The following is a 19,235-nucleotide window of genomic DNA, read 5'->3' as shown; positions in this document are numbered from 1 at the left end:
CGTCTGGTGTGGCGCACAGCCCCGGGATCCGGGGTCCCATCGTTCGCCGCAGCTCCTCAGCGTCCCGCTCACGCACCCAGCCCACCGCACTGGGCTCCCGCAAGAGGCATCCCGGGAGGGGGAAGCGTATGACGACCGGGACGGGGAGGGGAGCTGGCTGCCCCAGCCGGGGCTTCTGGGAGGTCCTGGGTGGGGCGACCCCCCAGCGCGTACCCCAGTGGGACAGGAAGTGACACTTCTCCGGATTACCTGCTTCTCCCCCCACCCCGCTTCCCGTTGCGGGACACTGTACTCCCATAGAGCCCGATCAGGACTAGGGGGTGTCTGGGAGAGAATAGGGATTCCGCATTTTCAATCTCCTGGGCCTCCCCTGCGCCCAGCACCGCCGCCTCCTCCAGCTTGGGGGGACACTTCGGACGCCTCTGGAAACTTTCTCTGGAAGTGGGGGCCGCTGGGCACCGTGGGGCCGGGGCACAGCAGTTGCAGTCTGCGGGAAACGGGCTGGGGTGGGGAGATTGGGGATCGCGGTGGGCGGGGGTGCTCCTCGGAGCAGGGTGCTCGCCCAGCGGACAGGGGTGCCCCCAGCCCGTCCCGCTGTCAGCCCGGCTGGGATGGATCTGGGCGCTGCGCTCGCTGGTGGGGTCAGTTCTTGCGCCCGACGGGATGGAATAAGGGTGTAGGGGGTGGTGGTGGGAGGCTGTTAGGGGAGGTTCAGGGGATGGCCTGGGGATGTCTATTCGGCCACTGTGACAGCAACTGGCTTGGGGGACGCTTGAGGACCCGGGCGTGGGAGGGGACTGGCTGGCGTGCGAGGATCCAGCTCCAAGCGCATTGTCCTGCCTCCAGCACCGTTTCCTAGCCGCCTGGGAACCTGGAGCAAGAGGGGGTGTAAGAGGTAGGGGGACCCTCTCTCCTCGACTGCATTTGCAAGGGCGCCCTCAGGCTCGGAGTACGGGTACGAATTGCTCCACTGGCCGCTGGGTCCAGGGGAAGGAGGCAGCTGCTTTGGGATCATGGACGCACCGCCGGCAGCGGAGCGCTTGACTGGAGTGCGGGGTGGAACTGGAGTCGCTACTGTGCCTGGACCAGGGGACGGTTTAAAACCCAGGCGCGCGCGCGCACACATGCAAACACACATCCACACACATTTATGCTCTTGTTCTCCCTCTGTCTCTCTCTCTCTCTCTCTCTCTCTCTCTCTCTCTCCATATCTCTCTCTCCATTTCTCCATATCTCTCCATCTCTCTCCATCTCTCTCTCCCTCTCCCTCACCCCCTCTTCCCCCCCCCCCCCCCCCCTGAAAGCACAACTTTCTCTGCCTCCAATCTGAAAGCTGTTTCTCCCACTGCAGCATTCTGCCAGCAGGGCTCAGGAAGCTATTGCATGCCCTCCAGCGCTGGCTTGGAAGTCTGTCCCCCTTCTGAAAGGCGAGAACTACAGCCAAGTCTTCTCAGTCAGTCCTCCTTTTCCTGCTAGACACACATCCTGGGCATCCAGTCCCTGGACCGGCCCTGTGATGGCACAAAGACTGGTGGTTCCAGAAAAACGAATTATTGGTGGAACTTTTCCTATCCCCAAGTAAAGATGGCAGATGGTCCGTGCTGAGTGGGACATTCTTACTTTTTTTTGTACACTTCTTGCAAAAGGCTACCAGAGGTCAAGGTGGCAGGTGTGTGTGTGTGTGTGTGTGTGTGTGTGTGTGTGTGTGTGTGTGTGTGTGTGTGTGTTTACCAGCCTGTTTAGTCTGCATGGAGCAATTTTATGATTTACAGTCAGCTTTGATTAAATGACTCCAGGCACCAAAGTTAATTATTAACCTAACCTTAAGTACAGTCGCAGAACAGTGTCTCCTCCACCTATTAACCTAAACTATCTGTTAAAAAATAATTACACTAACTATTTGAATTTGGGTTGTTCCTGCTTGGCTATGCGGTTACTTTTATTTGCATTTTGACCACCCCCTCTCCCCAGTTGGCTGTTATAAGATTGGTTTCAGGGCATTCCTGAAATGAGGTACTTGGGGAAACCAGTCTGGAATAAAAAAGAGCATCAAATTGGAGAACTCATGTAGTTCAGAGGCAGATGTAGTTCAGAGGCAAAGTATATTGCTGGCTCTGTGTTTGAGCCCCGACACACACACACACACACACACACACACACACACACGGTATTGAATACCTTATTTTTGTTTTGTGTCTTTTTTTTTCAGCTTTGTAGAAAGAACAGTCTAGTTCATTTTCTCCTTTGCAGTGTTTGCAGAGTGACAATCTTTGCAGACAGTTACCACTCCTGAGAGATGTGCCACTTCCTCAGTCAGGCATAGAATCCACACATGTAAATGCTCAGTCTCCACACTCGACATGCACCATCTCAATACTTGCTGGGTAAAACATCCAAGTTAACATAGGTTCGACTTGTTGAAGAATCGGTGTCGAAATGCAAGTGCATACCAGATCCATTCATGAATGAGGTAGTTCCACCTGCTTCACATTTCTTCCCCTGCAGTAGATTAAACAAACAATGGTGCCTTCAAGTAAGTGGTTGTCATAAAGTGGCAATAAGTGCAACTCTTTATTTACAGACACATGCACACAAACACCCAGCCCTCAAGTTTCTTCAAGGTCTAGTGAATGTGCTTTACTCATCATTAAAAAAAAAAAAATCAAGCCTTTGCATTTTGAGTAGGTGGATAACTTTGCTTTAGTGAAGTCAAGTGTGTTGAATTGGAAGGATAGCAGGAATTAGGGAGGCTGCTAGCTTCATTGAATAACAAGAAGACACCCTCATTAAGACCTGGGATTAAATTCAAAATAAATCCCCATGTTTTAAAAGCAAATAGGTGATGACACTTCCTTATGAAATGGGAGAGGGGAAATACTACTTGGGAACAAGGAGATGAGTGAGAGACGTTACTGTGTGTGCATACTGGCTCAGCCCTTTCCCCAGCAGGACAAAAGAGCCATGGTGGGAGGGGAAAGCAGAAAGTTTTTTTTTCTTTCTTTTTTAGAACTAGATTGCCAAGAGCTAATATAGTCTCCCATCTTATTTCTTTGCGGAGAGGAATCCCAGAACAAGCCCAACTAATTGCAAGTGCTTTAACAACACATCTGCCATTTACAGTGGTGGAAAGCTTGCAGCTATCCCTAATTCTGAGTCCATGCCACCATCTTTAGGTTTAAACAGTTTATTGTCCTGAGTGCTCACCCTTCCAGAGAAAAGAGAAGGCCTCAGATCCACCTCTTCCCCAGTCTCTTGAGGGAGCTCTGGGGCTAAATTGTCTGGGTGCTATTTCTATTCTGGAGTGAAGGCTTTTTCTCATCTGCCTTAAAATGTGCAGAGCTATTCTCTGCTGGCAACCACAGGGTGGCCTCCTGGGGATTTGGTAAGGTAGGGGAGGGAGGGAGGCATTTAATCCCTTTGAAATGGGCAAATAAGATGTCATACCACATGAATCTCAAGGGGACTAGGGAGTACAGGATGCTTCTCAGCATGGACGATTACAGCATAGAATATTCACAATGGTGCCTTGCTTTGCAAAGCAGATGCGTTCCTTGCATAACTTTTTTTTTTAACTGGAGTAATTCTAACTGAACTACTGGAGAGTAGCCTATACATCAAACAACTATTTTGTTGCTCCCTCAAATAAGCTTTTCAGTTCAGATCTCTCTCCTGGGCCTATCAGATCCCACAAGGTGTAGGGAATGTCTTCGGGATCTCATAGGACAGCTTAGCTGGTTCTTTTCTCATAGAGTCCTCCATCTTTTGAGTCACAAGGATCTGAAAACTCAGGAGCCGCCTTGATTCTTCTCTTGCAGACATGCACATGTGCTCCAGCTGCAGTAGCATTGGACCCACCTGCAGCTTGCAGGCAGACTTCTCCCAGGACCCATTTCCTTTGGCCCTTAGCAGTGGCCAAGCTGCTTCCTCTCCTGCTGGTTTGCTGAGCCAGGCTCCCCTCTGCTCTCTGCTTTGTTCCTGGCCCCCTACTGTCCTTTCTCAACACAGCAGCCAAAGTGATTTTTTTTTTTAATAACACTAAGCCAATCAGCTGCCTTCCTGTTCAAATACCTTCCTATCTTATTCTGGCCAAAGGCAAAGCCATTCTTATAGCCTGACTGGTTGGTCTGCACTTGAACTTCCAACTTCAATTCCTACTTGGGGTCTTGGAGTTTTGCCAGCTTTGCTTTCTTCAGGGTTGTTTGGAGAAGGGGGAATGGGGTCTTGGCACTTGTTTTCTCATGGCCTGGTGGTGAGCCTTTCCCCCAGATAGCTGCAGTGAGCTGCCTGCCCTTCACATCCTTCAGGCTTCCGCCCAAACATTACTCAGTGAAGCCTTTTCTGATCACTTGTTGACTTCACCTAAAGTGAAGGAAAACACCTCAACACTTCCAGCAGGTCTGGTCTGCCTTCTCCCTACCCCCACTACCACCACTAGCTCCTCCTCCCCTTCTTCTTCCCATTCTCCTCCTCCTTCTCCTCCTCCTCCTCCTCCTTCTTCTCTTAATGTTTTTATTTATTTATTATTGGATAGAGACAACGACAAATTGAGAGAAGAGAGAGTAATAGAGAGGGGAGAAAGAGATGGAGAGACACTTGCAGCCCTGCTTCACCACTCATGAAGCTTTCCCCCTGCAGGTGGGCCCTTGCTGATTTTCTGTTCTCTCACTAGAACACAGTGCCACGAAGAAGAATAGTTTTATACTTTAGCCACTACTGTCTTTCTGCTACCCAAACCTGTGCCACACACATCATGGATACTTTGTGACAATTGCATGCTGAATGAATGAATGAATGAATGTGAATCTTTTAGCAAACAGTCAGCTTTTATCTCTTTTTTTTCTGCTCTCAGTTTGCCAGCACAGGTTTCCATCAGATGTGTCTCTGCCTCCATGAGTGAATGAGTGAGTGTGTGTATGTATCACTGTCATCCAGGGACAGAGGTGATATGTCTTCTGCATCATTAGTGGAGAACTTGCTGTGGGTTGTTTTCTCAGTCCCAGTGATGAATTGGAGTCGGCTCATTCCCACACTCTCACCCAGTCCCCTCTGTGGTCACTGGTACACATCTGGGGGACACCTGGCTGAAACTGGAGGGAATCTGATTTTGGAGAAATCAATTTGCCAAGAAAGCAGAGCTGAGAAGACAACCAGCACTTGGGGTTGTTCTTTCTGCCTCGGTATCATTTTGTTCTGTTCTGCACTTTAGCCACCGGTCATACTCCTTTCTTACTTTTTTCTTTTCCTTTTTTTTTTTTTTTTGAAGTTTGCTAGTAGTAGTTTTTAAAAACCTAAAATTTCTGCCAGGAGAAAATAGTCTGCCTGTTACTCCACATGTCTCCCCTGTATTATTAGTGCAATACATACTAATGAAAACTGGGGTTAAAAGCTAGATTCCCTACTCTTCCTATTTTGAACAACCCACTCTCTGAAGTTGCGTGATTTTAAATAAAAACTATGTTCCTAGCTTATAGGATTGTTGGGAGAACAATGTATATCACCAATTGATTTCACATATATCAGCAAATGATATAAGGAGTACCACATGACCCTATGATACAAGTATATGCATATACACATATATAAGACACACACATAATACCAAATGCTCTCTAGAAATTTGAAACGTTCGATGCTAACCCCCTCCTCTACATCCAAGACCCTGGACCTAGCAGAGACCCTATTTCATCATCTCCTGCATCATACAAGAAAGATTATACTCTGTCCATGATCATTTTTAATGTAAATCACATGAGGACATTAAGCCCTCCAATTCACTGAAAAACCCATGTAGAGCGTGAATAATAACCTTATTCATCAGAACGTCAATCGGGTCAAGTACAGAGGACTCTCGGTGTGACCATTTCACGAGCAAGGTCATAGGGAGTGACATTCTGCCTGACATTATTTACAAAGCAAGGGATCGTTTTTGCTCAGGTTAAGTTCTGAAGCAATTCATGCCAGTGTAACGTTAATACAGAGCAGACAAGTCATAGTGAAGTAGGAGCTATAGGAGAGAAGTTTGGGGAAGTTGCTGTAGCATATCTGGTTAAGCACGTGGTGCAAAGTGCAAGGCATAAGGAGCCCTGGCTCCCCACCTGCAAGGGAGTCTCTTCACAGGCAGTGAAACAGATCTGCATGTTGTCTGTCTTTCTCTCCCCCTCTCTGTCTTCCCCTCCTCTCTCCATTTCTCTCTGTCCTATTGGACAATGACCACATCACTAACAACAACAATAATAACTACAACAACAATGAAAAACAACAAGGGCAACAAAAGGGAAAAATAAATAAATATTTTTTTTTAAAAAGGAGAGAAGTTTTGATCTTTGCTGTGGCACCAAGTGTATAAATGCCAAGGTCACACTTTTTTTTCAAAAAAATTTTCATTGGGGGATTAATGTTTTATATTCAACAGTAAATACAGTAGTTTGTACGTAACATTTCTCAGTTTTCCATATAACAATACAATCCCCCACTAGGTCCTCTGTCCTCCTTTTTGGCAAGGTCACATTTCTTAGGCAAATGCAATGTCCTTGGATTTGCCTCCCATTTTTTTTTGTTTGTTTTTTTCCCCATTCACAAGTAGTGTGACTTCTGAATCAGTCCCTTGTCTTTTCTGCCTCAGTTTCCATTTATAAAGTGCTAATGTGGTAAGGTGGCCCCATCTGTACAATTTGCAGTCCAGTGCCTGGAAACACGGCATGCCATCAGTAAATACAACATGTGGTTTTTATCTGGCCAGCAACAGTCATGGGAATCAGGAGGTGGAAAGAGAGAACAGGAGGATATGGCCACACACATGTAGCATAAAGAGAGGATGCAAAGGAAACCACATTTAGACTAGAACTGGTCACACCATAGCTAACCAGAGTGTCAGGGGTTTCAAGGTGAAAGAGTCAATTGTCAGAGAAGAGGCGTCATGAACCTTTTCCTATGGATGTCAACATTCATAGAGAGAAGAAAAAGCACAAATAAAATAATAGCAAGTATCACATGCCTTATATCCAGTAAAGAACGAAAGAAAAAACATTTTGTTTTAAGTAATGCCTTCACTTACTAACATTTTTTACAAATAAAACATAATCTTCACCCACTAGAGAATCTGAGAGACTGACATTTAGGATCTGAGAAAGCCCATAATGAACATTCAGGGATGAGTTTAGTGATCCTGCCTACGTGTCATGGGGGGATGTTTGGCCACTGATGGACTCCTTGAGGAGTGACTAGGACTTCTGCAAGTGGGTTCACAGGGTGCTCAGACACTTGTGGAAGTGACCCTCCATGACCATATTGAAATCAGTTTGGGAGAGCATGAATTAATCAGTAAAATTAAACTACTACTCCCCCCTCCCCGCTAAACACAAGAGATAGATGACTGACCTCAACAGAGACAGTGTTTACTCCGCTGACAGATACTTCACTCTAAAACCCAAAATTTGATTCAAATGATTGTTGGACAAGTTCTTTTGTTTTTTAAAGATTTTTAAATTATCATTATTTATTGGATAGAGACAGTCAGAAATCTAGAGGGTAGGGGGAGAAAGAAAGGGAGAGAGACAGAGAGACACCTGTAGTCCTGCTTCACCACTTGCAAAGCTTTCCCCCTGCAGGTGGGGACCAGGGACTGGGACCTGGGTCCTTGTACATTGTAACATGTATGCTCAATCAGGTGTGCCACCACCTGGTCCCTGGACAAATTCTTATCGGTGAGAAGACTCTGATTTCTAAAAGGCACAGAAGGGGCAATGCACTGCTGCTATCACAATTCCCAGAAAGACTTCACTTGCCACTGTATCTTCTAGAAGTACCACCACCGCATTGAATGATGGTTATTTTGATCAAGAAGTGCTTTCTCTTTTGAGTTTGGTAAATGGAAACAGGATAAAAAGAAGGAAATACATCAACAATTAATACACTCTCAAAGACTGAAGGGCCAGGGCTTTTTAAAAATATTTATTATTGGGTAGAGAGAGAAATTGAATGGGGTGGGGGAAATAGAGAGGGAGAGAGACAGAGAGACACCTGCAACATTGCTTCACCTCTTGTGAGGCTTTCCCCCTGTAGGTGGGGACCAGAGGCTTGAATCTGGGTCCTTGTGCATTGTATCAGGTGCGCCACCGCCTGGAAGGGCCAGGTTCTGACAACAGATTGCCATGACTGTTGATAGGAAGGTATCATCATTGGGACCAGTGAGTAGAGCCTTTCTTGTATGAAGTCCTGAGTTCTGTTTCCACACCATGTGAATGTAACAAGAAAAAAGTGGAATTCCATGGATGGGTGGATGGATGAATGAATGACACATTGGTGTCCCCCATAATATATATATATATATATATATATATATTAGTGTTGGGGAGGTGTCTTAGTGGTAGAACATATACAGAAGGCCCTGTGTTTGCTCCTTAGCACTGCATAAGAGGAAAAAAAAAAGTAACAGCTATTTCCACATGCAGCCTTTAGACCCAAGGCTTCTATTTACTATGACTCAGTGATTTCTAGTGGTTTCCAACTAACCTATAATTGCCATCTGTAGAAAATTCCAATTCAAAGAATCCATGCCAACTGAAAAAAAAAGTTAGCAAAGAAATTTCTGAGATTGATGCTATTTACTCCTTTCTTATCCCTACTGCCCTCCCACGTGTTTGAGACCAAGCCTTTGGCCGTGATTTGATTTGAAGCATTTATAAACAGAATCAGATCTGGCATCCAACACAATGAAAATGTGCCACTGGAAAATAAACATAGTAAGGAGAGGGAAGAAATAAAGAGTATGTTAATTTCAGTGTAAAGTTCTAGGCGAGTTTAATAGACAGGCTTTCTGCATTGAATTTGTTCCCTCTTTCCATGTTTCCTAATCTGTATTCTTTTTTAGACTGTGACTTGTCAATCTTTTCATTTATATTACAGTATCTGCTTCACCCTACCCTGGCCCCCAGACTCCTACTGTCCTTGAAAAAGGAAATTAAGAGAATACTGATTGGACTGGAGAATGGAAAATGTTCATTTTCCTGAAAAAGAAAAAGAAAGAAAGGAAGGAAAAAAGGAATAGTTTCTGAAAAAAAGCACAATTGTATTTCACAGAAATACACTCAAGAGATCCCACAACTCTTCCCTTCTCCGTTTTACCCTCCCCAGGCCCTGGATTCACATGGTTTCCTTCCTTCACATATTCTGATGTTTGAATGCATTAATTCTTAGGCTTCAAATACCCAGGTGGAAAACTAGTCTGAAGCTTTTCATGATTCTCAAACCAGGAGCATCTGAGTTACTAAGCACAGTCTCACCCTGGCACCGGGAGGGGGATGATGAATAGAAACTGCATTGTTCTCAACTGGGGTCTGGATCACGCAGAGTGGCAGTTGGGTGGATTTTCATCAGGCAGATAGTTGTTTGTGGTTTTCAAGATGGATTCCCTGCTAATCCTGCTAGAATCATGAATGATGGCTCTAACCAGACACTGTCGCTGGGATCTTCATCTATTAATCATGGGAGACTGCTTTCTTATTCGGTTGCCATAGTTTCAGTGCCTCAGATAGTGTTGGGGTGTCTGGGGAAAGGTTTGAGATCTACCAGGGCTTGCAAGCCTTGCAGGTATTTTGGCAGCTATGGAGCAGGGAAAGGTCTAAAAACTGTCTCCTGTTCTTCATTGTGGGATTCAAAGAGGCAACTTCTTAGAGTGTCTCTCTGGACCTTGTTATGTGTGCAATTAGCTGATATGGACTCCAGGATTTTCTTGTTGCTCAATCTCTTACTGGTTCAAAAAAAAAAAAAAAAAATCCAGACCAAAAAAAAAGAAATCCAGACCAGGAGCTGATGCTACTTTCATTTTTCTTCAAGAAAGCAAAAGTGTGTGAACTCTTCATTGAGGCTATTAATAAGTGGGGAGGGAAAGGAGGGCAGTCAGTACTGTGCTGAGAATTTCAGTGTTGTAATTTGGTTTGGGCTCTGCTAAGTAAATGGAATGACTTCATGAGTGTTGCAGGTGGTGTTTCGTTTTGGTCATGTAAATATTTTGTGTCTTGCCTCATGTTTAACCTTTTGTTATTATTATTATTTTTTTTTATATTTTACACACATTGCTGGAGACCATTTTAAGTCTCTGCTTTGTCAGCTCTTGATGGATTTTTCCTGTGTGTAATTGTAATATGTGTGTGTTGTGTATATGTATAGTTATGTGACTGCAAACTTGATTAAGAGAAGTCTCTATACCATCTAGACAAGAAAAGATTCAGAGGAATAAATTCCTAAATTCCTCCAAGAGGGAGGTAACACACATGCCACCACCACCCCCCACCCCCTCCAGTGAGTTCTGGGCTCCCTCTGTGATGTAGAACACAGCTTTCCTTTGTTAGGTAAATCTGGTCCTTGTGACAGATACTGGTTCACTTCTTAACCTTCTAGTTCCCATTTCTCAAGTGTACTTCCAAGGGCTCCTACTAGGCAAAGCCAGGCCACTTGATTCCTTTGTAGGCTGAAACATAAAATAATCTCACACTTGAAGCAAACATCTTGAAGAATTCAGGAGACTCAAAGCACCAAGTGAAAAATCTGGGCAGAGTCAGAAGAAAACCTTGAATTTATTTAACATAGGCCTAATCTAGAAAATTAGTCACTTTAAAAGATATTTATTTATTTATTCCCATTTTGTTGCCCTTGTTTCTTTTTTATTTTGGTAGTTGTTGTTGTTACTGATGTCGTCATTGTTGGATAGGACAGAGAGAAGTGGAGAGAGGAGTGAAAACAGGGGGAGAGAAAGATAGACACCTGCAGACCTGCTTCACTGCCTGTGAAGCAACGCCCCTGCAGATGGGGAGCCGGGGGCTCGAACCAGGATCCTTCCACCGGTCCTTGCGCCAAGTGCTCTTAACCCGCTGCGCTACCGCCTGACTCCCTAGTCACTTTTTTTTTTAAAGACAACTAGAATAGAACTAGTCTTTATTTCAGAGACAGCTTCAAAGCAGCCATTTGAAATTTCCCTAGATCCAGCCAACTCCAATTTTTGTTTGCGACTCGCAAACATTTTTAATGCACGTGCCTATTATACAGCCCTCTCCCTTACCCAACCATCTGCCCTAAATGATTGATTTTCAAGGCCAATAATTTGAAGTAAATTAAAAGGGTAGTGTGGCAGTAATTGCTACTGACTTCACCAGGCTTCTGGGCACTGGAATTCCTTGTGGAGAAACACTTCTAAGTGTCACAGCAGTTTGTGATCATGTGGTCTGGCTTCCCTACAGGGCTGCAATTATCCCCTTAGCCCTTCTCTGCCTCCCCTCAAATATCCCCACCAAGCAAAGAAAGCCGTGCATTTGCAAAGTCACTTTTATGGACCCTGGGCTAGTGAGAAAATAGGTCCTGTATATGTTACAGTATTCTCTGAAGTAAAAAAAAAAAAAAAAAAAAAATTCTTTCCTAAAAGCCTGAAGGACGGGTTGGGGGAATGGGGGTTGATATTTCAGATCAAAAGAGTGTGTGTGTGTGTGTGTGTGTGTGTGTGTGTGTGTGAATCCAGGCCACTGCTTACTTGACAATGCTTGTGACTGCTCTTTGGTTGTCTGATCAGACTTGACATTGCCCACATAACCTAAAGCGTAGCGTGCAGCATTTTTGTGTGACTGTCTGTCAGACACCAAGTAGACTTTAATCCAGGATTTCCAATGGCAAATTTCCTTTTGTACTTGCAAGACTTCATTGCCTTGGAGTTTAAATTTTGGTGGGATATTTTCAGGCATCAGTGACTTGAACCAGATCCATTCTCTTGCTATGCCAACCACACTAAGTTACCATTCTATGAAAAATGTGTGCACATTTTCTCCCAAAAGCTATCTTATTTGAGTTGTATTTTTAAGATTAGAGTACTATGATTTTGATCAGAATTTTAGGTGACTTTCTGAGAGCCAGATTTAACATCATATGAGTTGTCCTTACCATAGACACGTGGGATAGTAACCACCTATCCTGTGCTCTACAATGCAGCTTTCTCTTGCTGATCACAAAATACAGTGCTATAAACAAACCCACATATATAAATGTTCATTTTACTGCAGAAGTTTGGAAATTGTAATGATTACTTTTAAGTTTGAGTCTTTTCCTGGACAAATTAGCACTATACTTTTTAAATGAACAGCACATCAATTTTATTAGCCTCTTGATATTTTGTGGTTTGAATTCTTTTGAAAGCAAAATCACTATACTTATGCAATGATAGCATGGAAGTTATCTGAGGTGTCTTGTATGTTTGTGCTCTAGTCAGGATGGACAAAGTTTAAATTATGAAACTAAAGATTAAAGTACAAGGAAGTATAAGTTCACGCTGCCTACTTATAAGAGAATTTTAGTTCTTCATAACTATGTAACATTATGATGCCACTGATTCACAAAGGGCTTAAATTAATTCTTTATGGTAGGACACCAGGATTATTAGTGTTCATTCTCATCTAGGATCTTATTCCTCTAACATTCTTGGTCCTATTGAAACATTTCAGTATATTAAAATACTGCAATGTTAATATCCAAGAGAAAAGCCATTGTAATGTGTATACTGGTCATCACAATCAGTGTGGTACAATTTTTAAAAATAAACTGTCATGCCCTTCATGCTAAAAAATAAAAGAAAAATATGATTATTAATCATGAGCAGAATAAGTCTTTCAAAGAACAATACATCACTTAAGGGACAAGTGAAATTGATAGATGATGTCAGGTACTTTGATCCTTAGGGGAAACTTTCTTGGTTTTAATTAAAGGATGTTTTTATTATATGAATTTATTTATTGGATAAAGACAGGGAAAAATGAGAGAGATGGGGGAAATAGGAAGTGAGATGGAGAGACACCTCTAGAGAGACTTCACTGCAGAAGGGGGCTGGGGGACTGGAACCCAGGTCTTTTTTGCAGGGTAACAAGTGTGCATAACAAGATGTACCACCTGGCCCCTACTTGTGTTTAATCTCATAGAGATTTATTTCTACATTGCTACTTACTGACTCCTAGCATAATCCAAGGCCATTCCTTCTACAGATTGACTGTGACAGTGAGTGGAATCCCAGTTCTCTCAGGTGAAAGCTTATATATGGAGGTGGGACAAAGTACCAAGACAACCCTTTATCAAGCACTAAACATAATAACCAAGGAATCTCACAGGATTCTCAAGGAATCTCAGAGAAAAGTAGATCTTACTTTTAGTTACATGTGCATTTTTTTCTCCTGAGTCATGAGATTTAGGACAAATAGCAAGAAACTGAATTATAATGTGAAAGCACTATTTATATTCAACGTTTAACTAGCGGGCATAATAAAATCTAGAGACAATACATTAATGCCAATTTAGGAATTAAATTTGTGCACGAATAATCATTTTGTAACTTACCCGAAACTCTCATAGCGTATAACCCATCTAGTTCAGCATAATTTGTGTTTATGAATTTTCAGTGCTTCGCTTTTACACTTTAGTTTACTGATCTATAAGCATCCTCACAAGAGATTACCTAAATGAAATAGATTTGTCTTGTTGGTTATACTGTGTTCTGGGGTAGCTGTTTCCTGAAATAGTACTATTCAGATGGCTGTGCCTTCTGTACCAATATGGTTTTACTTGTGTGTGTGCGGGGGGGGGGGGGAAGAACTTCACATCTATAGGACTCTAAGTGGACTCCTCACCCCAGGTCCCACTTTCAACATCAGACAGAGAGGGAAGCAGAAAGAGAGAGAGAGAGAGAGAGAAAGGAAGAGATATCACATCACCACTCTAATATCTATGAAGCTCTCCCTGGTAACATGCACTATGCTTCCAAGTGGTGCTGGGGATTTGAACCCCTGGCAAAGTGTAGGCTGCTAAGGGTGAACTATCTCCTGGATCCTGTTTTGACGTTTAATAGAAATTAAGTCAGTGGGAGTCAGGTGTTAGTGCTGAGGGTTAAGCGCAGGTGACGCAAAGCACAAAGACCCGTGCAAGAATCTTGGTTCGAGCCCCTGGCTCCCCACCTGCAGGGGAGTTGCTTCACAGGCTGTAAAAGCAGCTCTGCAGGTGTCTATCTTTCTCTCCCCCTCTGTCTTCCCCATCTCTCTCCATTTCTCTCTGTCCTATCTAACAACAATGACATCAATAATAACTACAACAATAAAACAACAAAGGCAACAAAAGGGAATAAATAAATATTTAAAAGAAAAGAAATTCAGTCTGTTCAGTGTCTGAGCTCATGTTTGCTTGGCTAAGGAGAGGCTACTGTATCAAAAGTAGAAAGAACAGTGTAGTTTCATATATAGCCTTGAGGAAGTCAACAAAACATCTCTGGGTACTTCTCTCTGTTGAAAGGCTGTTTAGATAGAGTTCAGGAAAAAGTTTTCTACTGAAAAAGTCAGCTTTTTATCCACAAGGTGTTTCCTCTCACTTGGGGATAGGAGGAAGTTCGAGCTGAATATGCTGATTAATGAATTCTCCTGGGACCTGTTGGGAGGGTGGAGCTTTCATTTTCCTCTGGTGTCATGTCCAGAACACGCGACTTGTGAATATTGCCAAAACACATCCGTTTCCCAAAACCGAAAAGAACAACATAATTGCCATTGGTGTTAGAAAACAGCCACATCCAATTTCCTAGCAGATCCCACAGCAGGCCAGGTGTGCCCAAGGAGGCTTTGAAATGTTGTGAATAGCTTGACATTATCACGTTGTTATTGAAATGCAAATTCTCCTGAAAAGAACCTGAAAGGGGAATTGACTGGAAGACTAGGACAATGTCTTTCTTTCTTGTTTGTTGTCAGTTTTATCTTTACTGAAGGCTGGTTCCATTAAAAGTAAGCATGATACATTTGTGGGGTTTTTTTTTGTGTGGTTTCTTCTCATATTTCAGGTGTCAGCTACACCTTCCTGTGTTGGTATCTTGTTGGGGATGGACACAGAGTGACTTCCAGCAGTGAGCTGCAAACTCAGGGCTGTTTCATCCAGGAAGGCATCTTGCTGGCATTTAGAAGGTTCAATATCATTGTATTTAACTGAGCTATTAGTAGTAATAAAGACCTCATTTATAGTGTGTTTATGTCTTTAAAAAGTACCTTTGCAAATATTGCCTCATTTAATCTCATGACAGCCCTTTGGGCAAGGCAGGACAGGCGTTATTAAAGGCCAATTTAATGATGAGATAACTGAGGCTTGAAGAGGATTTGCCTAAAGAGCACACCTCTGGGAAGGGGAGGACAGGAGATGAGAGAGAGAGAGAGGGAGAGGGAGAGGGAGAGAGAGAGGAGAGAAGAGGAGGGGAGGGGAGGGGAGAGGAGGGGAGAGAAGAAAAGGGGAGGGGAGAGGAGGGGAGAGGAGGAGACTAGAGGAGAGGAGAGGAGAGGAGAGGGTAGGAGGGGAGGGGAGGGAAGAGAAGAGAAGAGAAGAGAAGAGAAGAGAAGAGAAGAGAAGAGAAGAGAAGAGAAGAGAAGAGAGGGAGGAAGGAATTATAGTACACTTCCACTTCCAACCATAGATATCCTCAGTTATGCCCATAATGCCATCTTGAATTCTGCTTGGAGTTTCCAAGGTTGCCACCTGAGGATTTCGTGCAATTGGAACCTCAATCACTGCTTTCCCCATGAAATGACATTTTGGGGACATTGTATCCAGAGGCTCCTAGGGGCTTGGGTCTTGCATCTAAAAAGAGATCAGTTACACAATGGAGAATGTTGAGATCTGGGATTCTAGTCCTGGTTTATATCAGGGATGAAACAAAGAGGCAACAGAAGAATGGAAACTTTGACCCTTGGGCAGGATAGAAATGGAAAAACAGTTGATTCAGATATTCTGGAAGGAATACACTCCTACCTATACGACAGTGATGTCTTTTAGCAAGGAAGAAAGTAGACACATGATAGGGACCCTGAGGTAGGTCTTTCCTCTGACAAAGGTCACTGTTCCATTTAATTCTGGAGATGCATATCTAGCACCCACTCTAGGGAAGAATATGTTGCATGTAGCGCAGACATAATGATGTCTGTTTGGGATCCACTAATTATTTGGGAAAAAAATTTTTTTCCCATTCTTTTCCATTGTAGCTCTATCAAGGAAAGGTATAGAGAATACATTTGGAGATATATAAAGAGGGATGATGGATGAGAAGTCACTGTATACTGAGGCCCCACAATTCTTCAATCCCAAAGCAGAGTAGCAGGGGATGGTTGCATCCTTTTGGGAAGTAAAGAAGGGATGCATTTGAGTGGTGTCTAAAGAATAAATGATATTTCAGGAGGTGGGAGGCAAAAAAGGAGAAGAAAAAAAATAGAGCTAAGGGAAGAAAGAAAATGGGCCTCTTGGTGACCCTTGGTGTTGCTGTGGTGAGCCTTGGAGGCCAAAGTGGGGATTTAGAGCAACCTTGGGGGGCTCTGTTCCACAAAAGAGGTAGAACTCGAAGTCACAGGAAGTCGGAGATTTTCAGCCAGGCCACAGTAGCATCAGCTATGAGGTTTCGAAATCTAAATCTGCTACCACTATGTGTGGGCTTAAAGGAGCCAGACTCTGAGCTTGGGGGGGAGGGGGGCGGGGGGAACTAGGGAACATTTGGATGTAAGTTGCAAGAGCATGAAAGGTGTCAAAAATGACAGCCAGATGGCAGGCCCGACAAGCCACGTGTATAGTGGTTCAAGACCAGAAACCTGGTTTATAGGCAAAGAATTTTTTAGCCACCATCATGAGCACTCCTTTTCAGCTCACATAGAACTCTTCTTGTAAATGCAAAGTGTTTACAGTGGCTTGGCCTAGCAACTGGGAACATTTTCTTCAACACTAGTAAGGTTATCCCATAAAGGAAGGTGAAAAATAGGGGGAAGGGAGGGAGACATCCAGCCAGTACAAGAATAAAAATGTTCTTTCCCTGGAAGAGGGCAGGAACGAAAGACCAGCTTGTGAGAATCCAAACATCTACAGTCACCAGCCTCCAGTCATTTTATGCTCTGCAACTCCATTGGAGACAGCCAGAAATTGAGAGGGAAGGAGGAGATAGAGAGGAAGACAGAGAGATACCTGCAGCCCTGCTTCACCACTTGCAAAGCTTTCCCCCTGCAAGTAGAGACTGGGGCCTTGAACCTGAGTCCTTTTGCATTGTAACATGTGCGCTCAACCAGATGCGTCACCACCCGCCAACCCCCCCCCCATGAAAGTTTTTGAATTCTGAAATTAGATATGCATGTGTTCATCCTTTTCCATCCTCCCCTCTGCCTTAGGCATATTTATCTGAGTATTTATCTAAGTTGCTTTTATCTGAGTGTTTATCCAAGTAACTGAAATGGTACAGGCGACGTAATTCACAAAACACAAATAACACCTCAATTGTGTTGTTTATCTAATAAGGCAGTGTTAAGTTGACAGCAGGGCCTTTTCTGCTGCTTTGTGCTAAATTGGAACACTCCTTATATGATGGAAGGGGAAAAAAACATGTTTAATAATATTTCATTTAGGGAGAAATAAATCTTTCTCATGGCCATGGATTTCATTTTATGACTTCAACCTTTAGGTAACTACTGATACCGTGTATCTATCTAGAAGAGTCCTCTCCTACCTTTCAGAGTTCAAAATAACTAAGATTCCTGCTATGAAAGAAAATCCTGAAGAGGTTATTTTATATTTCCCCCCTCCCTTCACATTGTGTTTCCCTTTCTTGGGTTTCTAAATAACACTCGTGACAGGAAATTGTACTCTATAATAAGGTCAATCTTGTTATATATTTTTTAATTTTAAAAATTTATTTATTTTCCCTCTTGTTGCCCTTGCTTTTTGTTGTTGTTGTAGTTATTGTTGTTGTTATTGATGTCATTGTTAGATAGGACAGAGAGAATGGAAAGAGGAGTGGAAGACAGAGAGGGGGAGAGAAAGTTAGATACCTGCTGACCTACTTCACCGCCTGTGAAGTGACTCCCCTGCAGGTAGGGAGCCGGGGCTCGAACCGATATTCTTACATCTGTCCTTGCACTTTGTGCCACATGCGCTTAACCCACTGTGCTACTGACTCACTCCCATTATATATATATATATATATATATTTTTTTTTTTAAAGAAGTTGAATAACAAGTTAAACAACATAGGATCGAAAACATCAAGTATTTTTAGGAGCTTTCACGAATCTCAGAAATTTCTAAAAGGGAGAGAACATAACCAAACTGTTTGCTTTGATGACTTATTTATTAAGGAATAATCTGACTTCTCTTCAGTGTTGGGACCTCACACTTGAGCTAGAGTCAAAATGTTGGGAAATAACATGAGATAATGTACTTGTGACAGGTGAAAGTTTGCAAATACATAGTCAAGCCTGGTTTCTAACTTGTAGGCTGCCCTCTAGTGTTTTTCAATCTCAACACAACCATGTATGTTTAGATCCCGTGAAAGATGAACAAATAATCTTAATGTAGTTAGTGGCTTGCCCAGTCCAGTTAGCCACCCTGTAAATACAGTGTTAAGAAGTTTATCAGGTGTGGTTCGAAAGGTTCTGAACACACTGAAATCTGTCGAATCACCAGAGCTTCTATGGTGCATGTGACATTTTATGTGGAAAGACATATGTGCCTGCCTGCAACACACACACACACACACACACACACACACACACACACACACACACACACACACACACACACACACACACTGTAAACCGAAGCCCAAACTCAGAATACAAATTCAAACACAAGGCAGGAAGTTTGAGGGCTATGTTATCCAGTTAATATCACTTATATTTTCTTTTGTGTCTGTACAACAGAGCAATATGTGATGAAAGAGGCTCTATGAATAAAAGACTTTCTTCAATAAGTTTTAATAAAAATGACAAGTGTCAAGAAATAATAATAACGTAAAAAAAAAAACTTCAACCGCACTGGAACAGATGTTTGATCAGACAGCCTCAAAGTCTAGGGTTGAATGAGCCCTCAGAGAAGAGTTCCAAAACTTCAATATGCTATCTTATTTTTTTCTGACCCTTTGTAGATTATTCTCTGAAGATCGTTAAGAAGGGAAGGGTGCACTGCAACCTAACTATGGCATTAAGTACATGCGGATAGTGCCAGCTCTGCTCTTTCTTAGATGAAAAGTAAGCACACTCCAGAGTTTGCAATAAGTGAATTTCAGACCTAGCTATTTTTTTTGTATGTGTAATGTTGGCATACTCAGTTGCTTGGGAAGGTAACATTGTAATGTTCAAAGTACATTCAGTTTATAACAGCCGCAGCCATGACACTTATGAATTCAATAAAAATAGTTCCTGAGGAGGAGAATGA

The 19,235-nt window shown here is 43.1% G+C and overlaps 2 protein-coding genes across 6 annotated transcripts in view; one reads left to right on the top strand and one right to left on the bottom strand.

Annotated features, from left to right (window-relative positions):
* Nucleotides 1-19,235, bottom strand: part of COMMD10 (COMM domain containing 10) — a 924,871-nt gene that overhangs the window by 324,452 nt on the left and 581,184 nt on the right. The gene's annotated exons all lie outside the window — the stretch shown is intronic.
* Nucleotides 1-19,235, top strand: part of SEMA6A (semaphorin 6A) — a 162,609-nt gene that overhangs the window by 1,687 nt on the left and 141,687 nt on the right. The window lies entirely within an intron of this gene.

The sequence above is a fragment of the Erinaceus europaeus genome, chromosome 2, assembly GCF_950295315.1.
Source record: "Erinaceus europaeus chromosome 2, mEriEur2.1, whole genome shotgun sequence".
Classification (NCBI taxonomy): Eukaryota; Metazoa; Chordata; class Mammalia; order Eulipotyphla; family Erinaceidae; genus Erinaceus; species Erinaceus europaeus.
The sequence above is the reverse complement of the archived record's forward strand: the minus strand, read 5'-3'. Positions and strand labels throughout refer to the sequence as shown.